The following is a 12699-nucleotide window of genomic DNA, read 5'->3' on the forward strand; positions in this document are numbered from 1 at the left end:
CAAATTCACTAGCCCAAATCTGTTTCTGTGAGAGAATACCAAGTCACAGTTTTACCCACTTCCACAATCAATGCTTTACATTACAGTTCCAAATAAAATCAGGGGATCCTGATTCATATCTACCAAGTAAGTATTCCTGAAAATTTTCTTACTCCTGTCTTGGCTCAGAGTTGAGAGAATTTCACTATGAGAAGTTGCATATTGGCCAGCAGCATTTCTACATTACGTATCTCAGAATTTCCAGTAGTGGGGGAAGGAAATGGGCAAAGGGATTCAGCTGGGCTCTTTCAAGGTTTTGGTTCCCTCGTATCCCCTCATTGACATAAAAACATAAAGGCCTTTAAAATGCCCAGAAAAGAGCTAAATGAACAATCAAAATATGTTACCCCAAAACTTCAACCCAGATGTTTTCAGTATTACAAGAATGTTTTATACTGTTTATCTTATTGAATATTTTTTCTGACATAACTGTGATTTTCCTGTTTTGCTGTAACTGGTTTTCCTGGCAGAAGATTGTTCCAACAGTTTTCCATTTTTCTCTGAGAAAATGTCAAGGTTATTGCACTGTTTCAAGTAGTGCACCATGGAAGCTTTATCATGCAAAGGGGAGAAGAAACACTGAAGACTGTTCATATTGTGACATTATCTCTGCTTTCTACTTGCAAAGTCTCTGCTTTACTTTGTGTGAATCCAACAACAGCTGCAGTAGCTGCAGTGGTGAGCTTCGCAGTTGATTGGATGATTCTGAAAGCCAAACTAAGACAACCCCATGTAATGTCCATTTACCATTTTTCTTGCCTTAGTTCAAATGCCCTGCCATTAGATTTATACGAATCTAATCATATAACCATAGCCATACCTGTGATTGACAGCTGCAGAAAAAAGGATAACAGAATGCAACCAAGTTGTTTCCACAAGATAAATGCCAACAATGTGATTCTTCAAAAGTAAGCTTTATTTTCATGTGAATCATCAAACGTTCCTTCTCTACTTTTGCAGTTTGTAGGTAGCTGTAGTGTGCACTAAATTGGATCTACGATCAGTGAAGCAAAGAACTCATCTTCAAACACAGCGGTTATTGTTTCTGAGCCAGTGATTTCTGAATAAAATATTTGTATCATGTTCATGCATTTCACTTTCTGATTCTTAACAATTGTGAATAGCACCTATTCAACAGGGTTTTTTACCTCCTTTGCATGAAATATATTCATAAAATCAAGGTTAATACATAGCTGATATGTCAAAAAAAGTTACAATTTCATCTATATTTGTCTATATAAGATGATATATGTATTATAAATAACATGCTTTTGTGAACCTGAACTGAATGTAAACATTAAGTGGATCAAATAAAGTAAAAGTCAGATTTAGTCTTTTATTTTCATAGTACAATAATTTAGTATTTCAAATATAAGTATCATAGGGGGAAAAAGTTACTCATTTTTCCTTCTGCCCTTCAGGCATATTTGATCAAGTACCATGTGCAATTAGACAGTATGTTATTGTAAGTCTGCTATTAATCAGAGCAGTATTTGTGGCTGTTGTTAAAAAAAGAAAAAAAAAAGTAAAAAAAGTATATTTTTGTCTGTGTCAGAAATGATATATTGAAACTACTACTAACAAAACAGATAGGAAGCATAATATGGATATATATATGTTTTAACTTCATTTGTATTGTCTCCAATAGTGCCCATGCAATTCAGGAAAATATTGTCTAGTTTTGGGTCTGTTTTGTCCATCTATTAAAAATAAAGACATTTATTTTATTATCACTGAGCATTGAATGAGGTTTTGTATCAAATGGACAGAAGTGAGGTGACCCTCACATGGGGGGGTTATTAGGGCTGCTGGGAGGCCTCCATGTAGCCCTTCCCCACAGCTTGGTCCTCATGTTGAAAATAGAGCTTTTATTTTAATCATCTCCACCTCACCCTCACAGTCCTCACAGTAGAGCAGAGAACCTGGAGCCCAAGGGAAATCCATAAATGGGGTTGGAGTCCAACCAGACTCCCTCCCATAGACCTCTTGGGAGACATCTTTGACTCACAGGTATTATTCTGGAGTATGGGAGGATGGGTCCTGAATACGAGCTGTTGCTTGAGCTGCGGGGTTGGTGATGACCACAGGAAGCAGGAATTCCTGGTAAAGGAGCAGGAATGCATGTGCCTAGATCTGCATCTGGGTTTCACTGTTCGTGGGTGTAGACTATAGCAAAGGTTTGAGAGTTCTTCATGAAAAGGAAGAACACTGAAAAGGAACATAAAGTTGTCCTAGGCATTTCATTTGTTAATGCTGTTATTCAGAAATCAAAATTTTGGCTGTCTTGAAAATGAAGGCCCTGCTTTAATCCTGCTAAAAGCTTAATTTAGTATGCAAAGACACAAATGGGTGTCTATTGTAAATGTTACTATAACAACACATGCCAGAGATACAGTGTATTTATCCCCTAGCTGCTTTATAAGAATATGTAGGCAGTGCTGTCCGCTCCTGGACAAGGAAAGGAGGCAGAGACCCTCATGAAGCAAAGTACAGCATAGAACTTTCAGTGTAACACAGCTCAGAGGTTGCGCTGAGAATGAAGAGCTCTGGTCTCCCTTGCAATTCTTGGTTTGGATCCCACTTGAACCTTCAAAAAACTAGAGCAAGTTTGAAGACAAGTATCCTGATATTTTGTAGTTTGTATCTCAGAATGAAAGCAACTCCCTAATTCTGCCAAGTCAAAAAGGCAAGAAGAAACTTAAAGTAAGGGAACAGTGGTGATTTCTTCAGAAGAGTTAATGATTCAGCACTTGACAAAATAGGTTAATGTCATGTGCAGGCCAGAACCACAGCAGAACCACAGCAAAACCCTGCTTATTGAACCAGTCACTTTCCACCGCAGCCGCACAAGGACTGACTACAGTTAACACTAAGCAATTACATGGTACAAGGAGTGTATGATCTCCACCTCCTTAGAGCTTATTTAGTTGCCAAGTGTAGTTTGAAACCCACAAGAGGAACTGAAAGGACTACAAATACTGAGTAGTTTTCCACTTGAAAAGAGTGAACCTGGGTGCATCAGAATGCCAAGTCCTTCTGCCTGGGACAGTATTTCTCCCTTGGAAAGGTTGGAGAAGAATTAGATCAGACATAGGATAAACTTAGAAGAGGCTAAAAGAAGGCAAGCAATGTTAATACATGAAACAATACCTAGAATTGTTCCCAGGCATTAGGTGGTCTCTAGCCTGCTTTTTTTTCCTCAAGACCAGCATTGTTCTCCCATACAGGCCTCCAAGCACAGATCAAGGGCTAATCTGCTCAAGAACATGCCTAAGCACATTCAGTTTGATGATGTGTGTACAACCTCAGAGAGAAACCAAGCAGTTCTCCACTTCTGAGATGAGTTCTTTGGTTTTATTTGGCTGCCAAAAGGAAAAGCTGAAACTTACAAAGCATGACTAACCTCACACAAGTGCATGAGATGGATCACATCCTAGAAATGACCATACAGATCTCTGAATGTTAGTGAGTTGTGGCCCACTACTTCTTGCACATTGCTCCTTGAGAAGGAGGTTGAAGCCATGAATACAATCACAGCAAGCAGATGGCTCAGGAACAGGTGTGAGGAAGAGGACTTTGGGGTATTTAGACTTCAAGAAGCACTTACAGAAGAGTATAATTCCCAGGGGAAGGTTTACACATTTGCCTGGAGCACTGACCTTCTGTAGCCAAGAATAGAAAAACAGATATGGAAACATCCATCTAGGTTGCAAAGGTTTTGTTGTGGCTGGGAGAGATCTATTTTATCTCCTAAACTGATGTTAATAAATAACAGGTGAAATGATGTACATGAGGCTGTGGTCCGGAGTAAGGCTATAATAGACAATAAGGTAACAGCAGAGGGGAAAAAAGAAAGTTTTGCTATGGATGAAAGAATTGATCATGTTGGCTATATTTAATTGATTTCGGAAATATAAGGTCAGAAGGAAGCAATGAAGCTGTTTGTGGACTAACACAGAAAAACTGGGTAACGAGGTAGAAGAATTTGAATCACTGAAGCAAGATGTGATGATCTCTTGTAAGATGAAATGATCTCTTCTAAGGGAAGAATGATAGAGTAGTTCTCAAGATGGAAAGAGATTTTTAAAGAGCTTTTGCTGAATTTATGTGCTAGGTTATGTCGGCCTAAGGAATTCAACTTGAATGTGGATGGAAACCCTTTTAATACTATTAGTGTATGAAATGCTACTTCAAACTGCATGATCATGCTAATATTTGAACTCTGCTAGAGACTGGGGGGAAAAGGCTGTTATAATAGCAGAAAACAAAGCACTTTGGGCCCTAGGGGTAATAGATTTCTTCTTCAATCAATGTGCAGACAAGAAAGGATGCTATTTCAGCTCTGAGTTAATGCATACATACAACATCATGAAAGAACTGATGACAGAAAAGCTTGTACTGAAAGCTGAGAGTTATTAGATTATCTTTGTATACAAAGAGCTGTGAGAGGAGATATTTATGCTAAAATATATTAATTCAAAGGCAAATGAGTATACAGTAGCAAAGAATGAACCTGGAATGGAAATTAGGAGCAAATTCATCATCTAATTATTGCATATTTCTGGAACAGTCTCACCATTGGAATATTGTAGACTGAAGGCAGTAGTGCTAACACAAATCCTATGCAATGTTGGTCTGGTCCTGTATATGCTATTGGGCTACATCCCATGTTGCTCATGATCCTAACATGCATCATGCTGGGAGTCTAAGCAAACTTCATTTGTAAATTACTGATGATGTTGCTAACTATCCTTCAGTGTAAATGGCAGTAGTAAATCAATTTTAGCCACTTGTTAATTTTTCTCAGAGTTTTCTGTGGTTGTGACTGAAACATTAAAATTCACTTACTAATTTGGAAATGGATGAGGCATATTTTGCCAAGCTAGTAATAAATTTCATTGCAAGTATTGGATTTGAATACATCCAGCCAATTTACTAATGGAATGTAATTATTATCTGTATATTAATAACCAAGAGTGGAGTGCTGCACTGCACTTTTTGTTACTCAGCTGTTCACATCCATCAAAATGTTGGACACCATTTTAAGAGGATTTAAAGGGAAAGATGCTCCCAAAAATGTTGGATTATCCAGGGCATGTAATTCAAGGAATGAGGCAGTTCCAGTTATCTAGCTTCCTATGATTTTAGCATGACTATGTAAAACAGAGGTGCCCACTTTATGTTAGCTCTGCCAGTAATTGCTACAGTCATGACTGCAAAAGTCTCCTGTGAAGGTGAGCAGGAGTATGGCTGTGGTTAAAGGAGCTAAATTGTGTCTGCTGTCCACTAGTCTCAAGGTCTTCCCTCTGTCTTATCTATGATGTTTGAGCTGTTCTGGATTATGGTTTTGTAGCAATACAGTGATTTAGTCTGTCCTCACCACCACAGTGGGTGTTCTTAGTGTGAACCTGCATGAAGTCTATGTAAGGTCAGTTATGGGAGAGAGATGTCTTTTTTTAAAAATCATGACATCTCACAGAATAGCAATATATATATATATATATAGGCTTAAAAAATAGTATTGGGTTAAGTTGTATGCAGTATTGAGCAGTTCTACATGATATTATTGTAACAAACTTTAAGATTTTTTTTATTCCCTCCTATATGCTGGTATCCTTGAAAGATACCAGAGTATCTTAATTTGCCTTCTTCCACAATAATGTTTTCACCTTAGAACTGATCTACTGTTACTGTTGTCATCATGGAAGCGCAAGCTGAATTGCTCAGCATACAAGTAGTTTGCTATAAAAAAGATTTCTAGCCTGCACAGTTTGTATTCTTCCACATAGAGCAGATTTGACAGAAATATGATAGAGAGGCAAAGTGAGTGCCAGAAATAAAATAATTGGCCTGAGCTAGAATTCCGGAGAGCTATGTAAACTTTATTATTCTGTGTGACTGAAAAAATAGGATGTTCCAGCAAAGCAAGAAACTAATAAGTTTTTCTGCTTCATTCCTGTATCCTGTCCATGAGGAAACTAATATTTGAAGAGCTGATGTACTTTAATATCTATTGTCTGTTCTGCAGGATATTGTTAAATGTGCTTTTTAATTATACTCTTAAAACAACAATAACTGCATATTGGTGATAAACTTCAGCAACTAGAAGCAAGCAGATAACCCCAAGAGGACAGCTACTATGTCACATGTTTTAATGTAGCCTATTAAAATGTATTATTCAATCTGTGCAGAACACTAGGTTCTGGCTTATTAGTCCACACTAACAGGAAAAATGAGATATGAATCCTATTTCTAATGGGATATTATTTTAACCCAATCATTTTTTAAGATAACTGCCAATAAAAAGTCTGAAAAATAATCTCATAGAGCCTCTGGATTGTAGCCACCACACAAAAAACACACAGGTAGGCAGAATTTGTGGAATCACCTATCGTGGAAAAAAAGGAAATATTCAGACCTGAGAAGTCTGAAGTATAATCATTTTGTGATCCATTCAGTGACCTAGTCATCCAGGAGGGGTTTCTACTAAGGGTTGACTGGTATTCCTCTAAATTACACATTAATTTGTAGGATATTTGCACACTGTCTGATAGTTGTTCATGCACTCGTTACAGCAGGTACCTATATAATGACTCCATGTTGAGGACCAAACACAATCATCCAAATTTTGGATTTGAAAAACAACTTTATATTTTCCATGAATCTAAAACATATTTTTCTGCTTTTGGTGAAATACCTTTGAGCATTTCTCTTACCAAAATTTCTTAAAATATCGTGGGAATATCTTTTTAGCAGCACAGTGTAATATTTGAATATGAAAATAAATAAGATAGATCACAGAATTACAGAATCGCAGAATTTTTAAGGTTGGAAAAGACCTAGAAGATCATCTAGTCCAACCATTATCAATACTTCCCAGCTAGATCTTCATAAGAAGTGTATTTTTCTGCTAAAAGACACAGATGGAACCTTCCTCTCTGAGCAGTACCTCTCAGAATTTCAATACTGATTCATTTTCAGACAGCTCGTTTTTCAGAGATTGTCGAATGTTAGCTTCTTGAATATTAAATCTATTAAAGCTACTTCAAAGTAGATATGACGTATAAACATAGAAAATCTGGGCTCAAGTTGTTCAGCCCTATGCCTAGTGAACTGACTACAATGTACACTTAATTCATCTTGTATGATTGCTTGCATCTAAATTTTAAACTCAAATTTTCATTCATAAGCAGTTTCTATTCAGATACACAACATATCATTGACAAGGCTCAAACAAAAATGAGATCAGTTTTGTAGCTTTTATGTTCTAAAAGAAAGGCTTTGTCTAAGGGATTTTTTATGTCATTCTCTTTTACCTAACCTAGTAAAGCATTTCAAGTTGTACCTCTCAACCATTTCCCTCTCAGTGTGTCATCTCCTGTATTTATGTTGTTCTACAACAAGCTAAGAAATCCTGAAAAGGTTTTCAGTGAGGCTGGTGGAACTAGCAGTAAACAGGCATATTTCACAACATTGTCATTTCTAAATAAGCACACAAGAAATGCAGAAGTCTCATAGCAATTACGGTATCTGCAGTTAAGAACAGAAATGGCAGAGGAAATAGGAATCTGACAGCATGACACTAAATGGCATTAATAGAACAATGCTGAGTGTCTCCATTACTCAGTTTATTAATTGAGGCTAATGGTCCTATCTCTGCTGTCACCGTATGCCAAAGCGGTCCTGAAAACAAATAGTGGGTATGCAATTAAAAAATACAAACTGCAATTGAATATTCAGAAATAAAAGTCACATTAGCGATAGATTATTATTAATCACACAATGAGCCATTGTGACAAATGTTATTAGGGCAGAGCATCTGATTTTTCAGCCTATTTGAAATGCATGGGCTGGGATGGTTCTTAGTCACACAGAACAGAAGGTAATAAATGCCTGTATCAAGAAAAAAGAGTACTATAAAACAATCTCCACGCAAAAGGAAATGTTGTGTCTTACTAAACAGTATGTATCTGGAGTCTTTGAGCAAGATGGGGATAATGACAGGCACTAACACCAAACTAACTTTGATTCCTAAAACAAGACACTCCAACAAATGAAAACAGTAATTGATACATCAGCTGTTCTTGTGCTGCAACTCTTCTCATCTATGTAGTAGATAGCTGTGGCCTGTATGTAAACGTTTTGTGTGAGTAGAGAAGAAACTCACAGTAGGTTCTGGAGTTTTGCAGCTCACAGTCATTAAGACATCAAGAAATTTATTTCCTAAATGCAGTTCCACCAGGTGTATGTACATGGTTATAATTGTGGATCTGTAAAAGGACTGGCATAGATTTGCATTACAGTAGAAGAAGCATTAGAGAGCGCTTCAACAGCTTTGGAAGAAAGTTACTTCCTTCAAGTCTACACAGAATTTCTGTCTCAGACTTGTCCTCTCGGGATGTACTAAGGACAGAAAATTGAAGGGTTCTGATCATGCATATATATTCACTGTGACAGTGGTGAGGTGCTGGATGAGGCTGCCCAGAGAGGTTGAGGATGCCCTGTCACTAAAGATGTTCAAGGCCAGATTGGATGGGTCCCTGTGCAGCCTGGTCTAGTATTATATGTGGAGGTTGGTGGCCTTGATTGAGGTGGAGGGGTTGGAGATTCATGATCCTTCAGGTCCCTTCCAACCCAGGCCATTCTGTGATTCTGTGTGATTCTGTGTAATTTGTTCTGCCATAACAAGCATTTGCACTGGGCTATTATACAAGTGTATTTGTCCCATTTCTATAGTTTACACAACTTTTCACTGTGTTTATATGTTGATTTTTACCATTATTGCAAAGTCCATACTCTTCCTCTTCACTGTGCTGAAGAGCACCATAAACATAAAGGGATTGTCCTTCTTCTGGAGACTTATTCGCATACACCCAGAGAAGAGACTCTGTGTAAAATTGTGACAGATAAAATGGTAGGACCAAGGAAAGCTAGCTAAGTACACAACTCATGAGCTTCATCTTATATTATAGCTTATAGAAATAAAATAATAAATTCCAGATTAGGCTAAATGCCTATCAAGTATCCTGTCTTATATACCTAACAGAAGCAATGGGACCAGAGAGGCAATATCAGTGCCTACAGTAACAGGGGACTGGAAAGCTGGCAGATTTATCCAAAATTCTCTTCCTAACTGTTTTCATCATGGACACCTTTGCAAAGCGGGTGTTTGATGCCACTGTTCTAGTTCTGGGAAGCTAGAACAGCTGGCCTTAATTGCTCCTGGTGAAGGCAAGGGGAGTGGGCTCAACTCAATGACCAGTCCTTCATCTGCTTCTTGACCAGAAGGAAGGCAGTGTACCTCTCTTTGTCCCTTCTTTTCCTCAACTCACCTATCTTGTTCAGACTTAACCTCTCACAAACAACATCTCTTCCTATCTGACCACAATGTGCCTACAGAGGCCTACATTTGTCTGGAATGCCTGCACACTCTCATAATATAAATAATGATGGACACAATAAATCCATTCCTAGACCTCTGCTTTGTCAGACATTTCTCTGGTACAGCATAGAAATAGTAACTCAAATGCTAAGTGTTCTTTGGCTATTACATGTTGTGAGTAATGTCTGGCAGCTTTTATATAACTTTGTGAATACCATGTGGTGTTAACAATTAGACACACAGAAGAATTTCCTGTAGTAGAATACTTATAAAACTGTCATGTTTCTGTACAAAGAATCCCCCCTTTTAGTCAAACACTATATTTGGCACTAAAATAATAATTGCTAATTTGATATGATAATACTTTGTTTAACTCCCTATCTCAATTTACATAAACTGCCTTCCCTTTTCCAAAATTCCTGTCTATGGCAGGGAAGCCACAAGCATCTTAGAGTCTCATACATTCAGTGTTATGCATCTGTGCTGGAAATGTTCCTCTCTTTAATGAAATGTGAATCTTGTAGGATTAGCTGGTAATGACCTTTGCAGTTGATCATTTCTCCAGTCTGTTTTAAGGGCTGGATTATTGCTTTTAAAATTTATTTGTGCTTTTGTTATCTAAATCTCAGCATTTACTATGTACACCTAATCTCATTACTACTTGAGTGTCATTGCCAGCACATTCAGAATTCTCTCTTTCAAATACAGTTAACATCTTTTTGAAGCCAATTACTAAAGAATCCCCAAAGTAACAGAACCTCTTTGACAATTTGTCAAACATATGCATCATGTATCATATATTAACACTAATCCCATGCTAAAAAACATCCATTCCCTGAATTTCACAGTGCATAACTGTAATTTAATTGGATTTTTCATATGCATGTAGGTAATTTTACATATACTTACATATTCACTTGTCCTCTAATCTGGGCCAAATATTTTTACCAAAATAAATCAATAAATAAATAGCTGAGTACAAAAGCATTTTTCTCATGGTTCCCAGATTAGCTTCCTAACTGGCTAAAACTTAATGTTCTTTTTGTAAACCTTGACCCAAGTTTTGCAAATGACTGGCAATGTAATCTCCAAAACACTGAATCAGTTCTCATAGCCATGCAGAAAAAGTGGTGTACGTACACATAAGCTTGTAAGTACATATAAGTGCATATACAGAGCAGTAACTCAATTAGAACATTTTAAGTCTCCTTAGAAAGAGCTTAAATGCATAATCTGAAATATTGGCTAATAATAACAGAAGAAAAATATTTCATTCATAGCCTTCTCAATCCATAGTTCAGTGCCGTATGCTTGTAGATTTTTTAAATTAGCTAAATATCAATATCCATAAGTGAAATTCCAAAGGCATATTCAAAATAACTATCGGGAATTCCACAGTAAATAAACTGTGGGTAAATACACACAATTACTTTGACCAAGTCTGAAACTCCCAACACAGGAAAGATGTGGAGCTTTTGTTGAGGGTACAGAGAAGGGTCATGAAGGTCTGGAGCACCCCTGTGAAGACAGGTTGAGGGAACCAGGCTTGTTCAGCATTGAAAAGAGAAGGCTGCAGGGAAACCTCATTGCACCATTTCAGTATTTAAAGGGAGTTTATAAACAGGAGGGAAATTAACTTTTTACATGGGTAGATAGTGATAGGACAAGGGGGAATTGTTTTAAACTAAAGGAAGGGAGATTTAGATTAGATGTTGGGGGATGTTTTTCACTGAGAGAGTGGTAAGATGCTTAAAGAGTTTGCTCAGAGATGCTGTGAATGCCCCATCCCTGGGGGTGTTCAAGTCTGGGTTGGATGGGGCCCTGGACAATCCAATCTAGTGCTTGATCTAGCAGATGGTAACCCTGGCTATGGCAGGAGGTTGGAACTCAATGATCCTTGAAGCCCCTTCCCACCCAAGACATTCTATGATTCTATGATTTTGTTTCATAGTTGGAATATCTTCTTCCAAAATGATATGGATAATATGAAGATATTCTTCTCAGAGCAAAAACTCCATGGTTATTCTTTGCAAGTCAATCATTTTGTCTGGACACCAAAGTAAAATCAAGAGGGAGAGTAAAGTGTAAATCACCACCTTCAATTCGGAGCTTGGTGTATTCAAAATCTCAAATGCAAGGTCAGTGCAAGCAGAAATGAGAAACCTCAGATGCTGAAGGTTTTGCTTCAAATAAATAAAATTTGGTGCACATTATTCTCTTCCTATTATGCCTTGAAAGAACTGGCATATTACACTGCTGGGCTTTGGGGTATGCTATTTTAATTTTAGCCAGGCTTTTGCCTTACCACTCTGACATTAACCAGCTCCACCTGAATCTAATATCTCAGGCAGGTTTAAGTTAAGCTTGCTTTTGCAAAACAATTTGAAAATAATCCTGAACAAATCAGTGCTATTTGAAATAGATCAGAAAGAAATTAAAACACTTCAGTCATCTTACATTTAATGAAGATTGGATTGGAATGTCTGCTTGAGTAAAGCACCAAGTAAAGGTAGTTAAGGTACTACTCAGTAGCTGCAATGTCTTGAGTGGACAAAGAGGCCTGGAGGCTTTCAGCGCAAAGTCGTGGCGTGACACCAGTATCATAGTAACCTGTACCCTTATAGGTCTGTGTTCTAAAAGCACTCCCTTGTCAACATGTTTATAGATGGCACGGCACATGCATTCACATCACGTTCATGTAACAAAATAGAACTAAGTCAAGAGTGGACAAAGCATATTTGCCCCAGCCACATGAGCTTTTGGCAACCTGAAACTTCAAGCATATTTCCAAATACTCTTTATTATTTTGTCAAAAGAAAAATCATTTAATACCTCTGTTTGTTTGTTTGTTTGTTTGTTTGTTTGTTTGTTTTTCTAGGCTAGTTAATCAAAGATATCCTAAGCTATGACAACAACTCTGCAGGCATCAGAAATGGACTGGTTACCACAGGCAATGGAAAAAGTAGTTAGAAATCAGGATGAAGAAGATTCTCTGAAGCACATCTGCAGAACTGCCAAACAGGATATTCAGAATACTTTGTATCAGGCCCTCTGTTCCAAGATGTGTGTCTCTACATTGCATAAAGACGTTTTATTTGTGGTACAATGCCAGGCCTTTCTTTTCTGCTTTCCCAACTCCTGCAGGTTATGTTTCCTTATCAGTGGATATCATGAGAGTTACCTTTCTACAGGCTGTCCTTTCAACACAGAAAAGGCAAGCAACATTTGGATATGGCCATTTTAAGGCCAGTTGAGTTCTTCACTCACATCAAGAGGTA

Source organism: Excalfactoria chinensis, chromosome 1, assembly GCF_039878825.1.
Source record: "Excalfactoria chinensis isolate bCotChi1 chromosome 1, bCotChi1.hap2, whole genome shotgun sequence".
NCBI lineage: Eukaryota > Metazoa > Chordata > Aves > Galliformes > Phasianidae > Excalfactoria > Excalfactoria chinensis.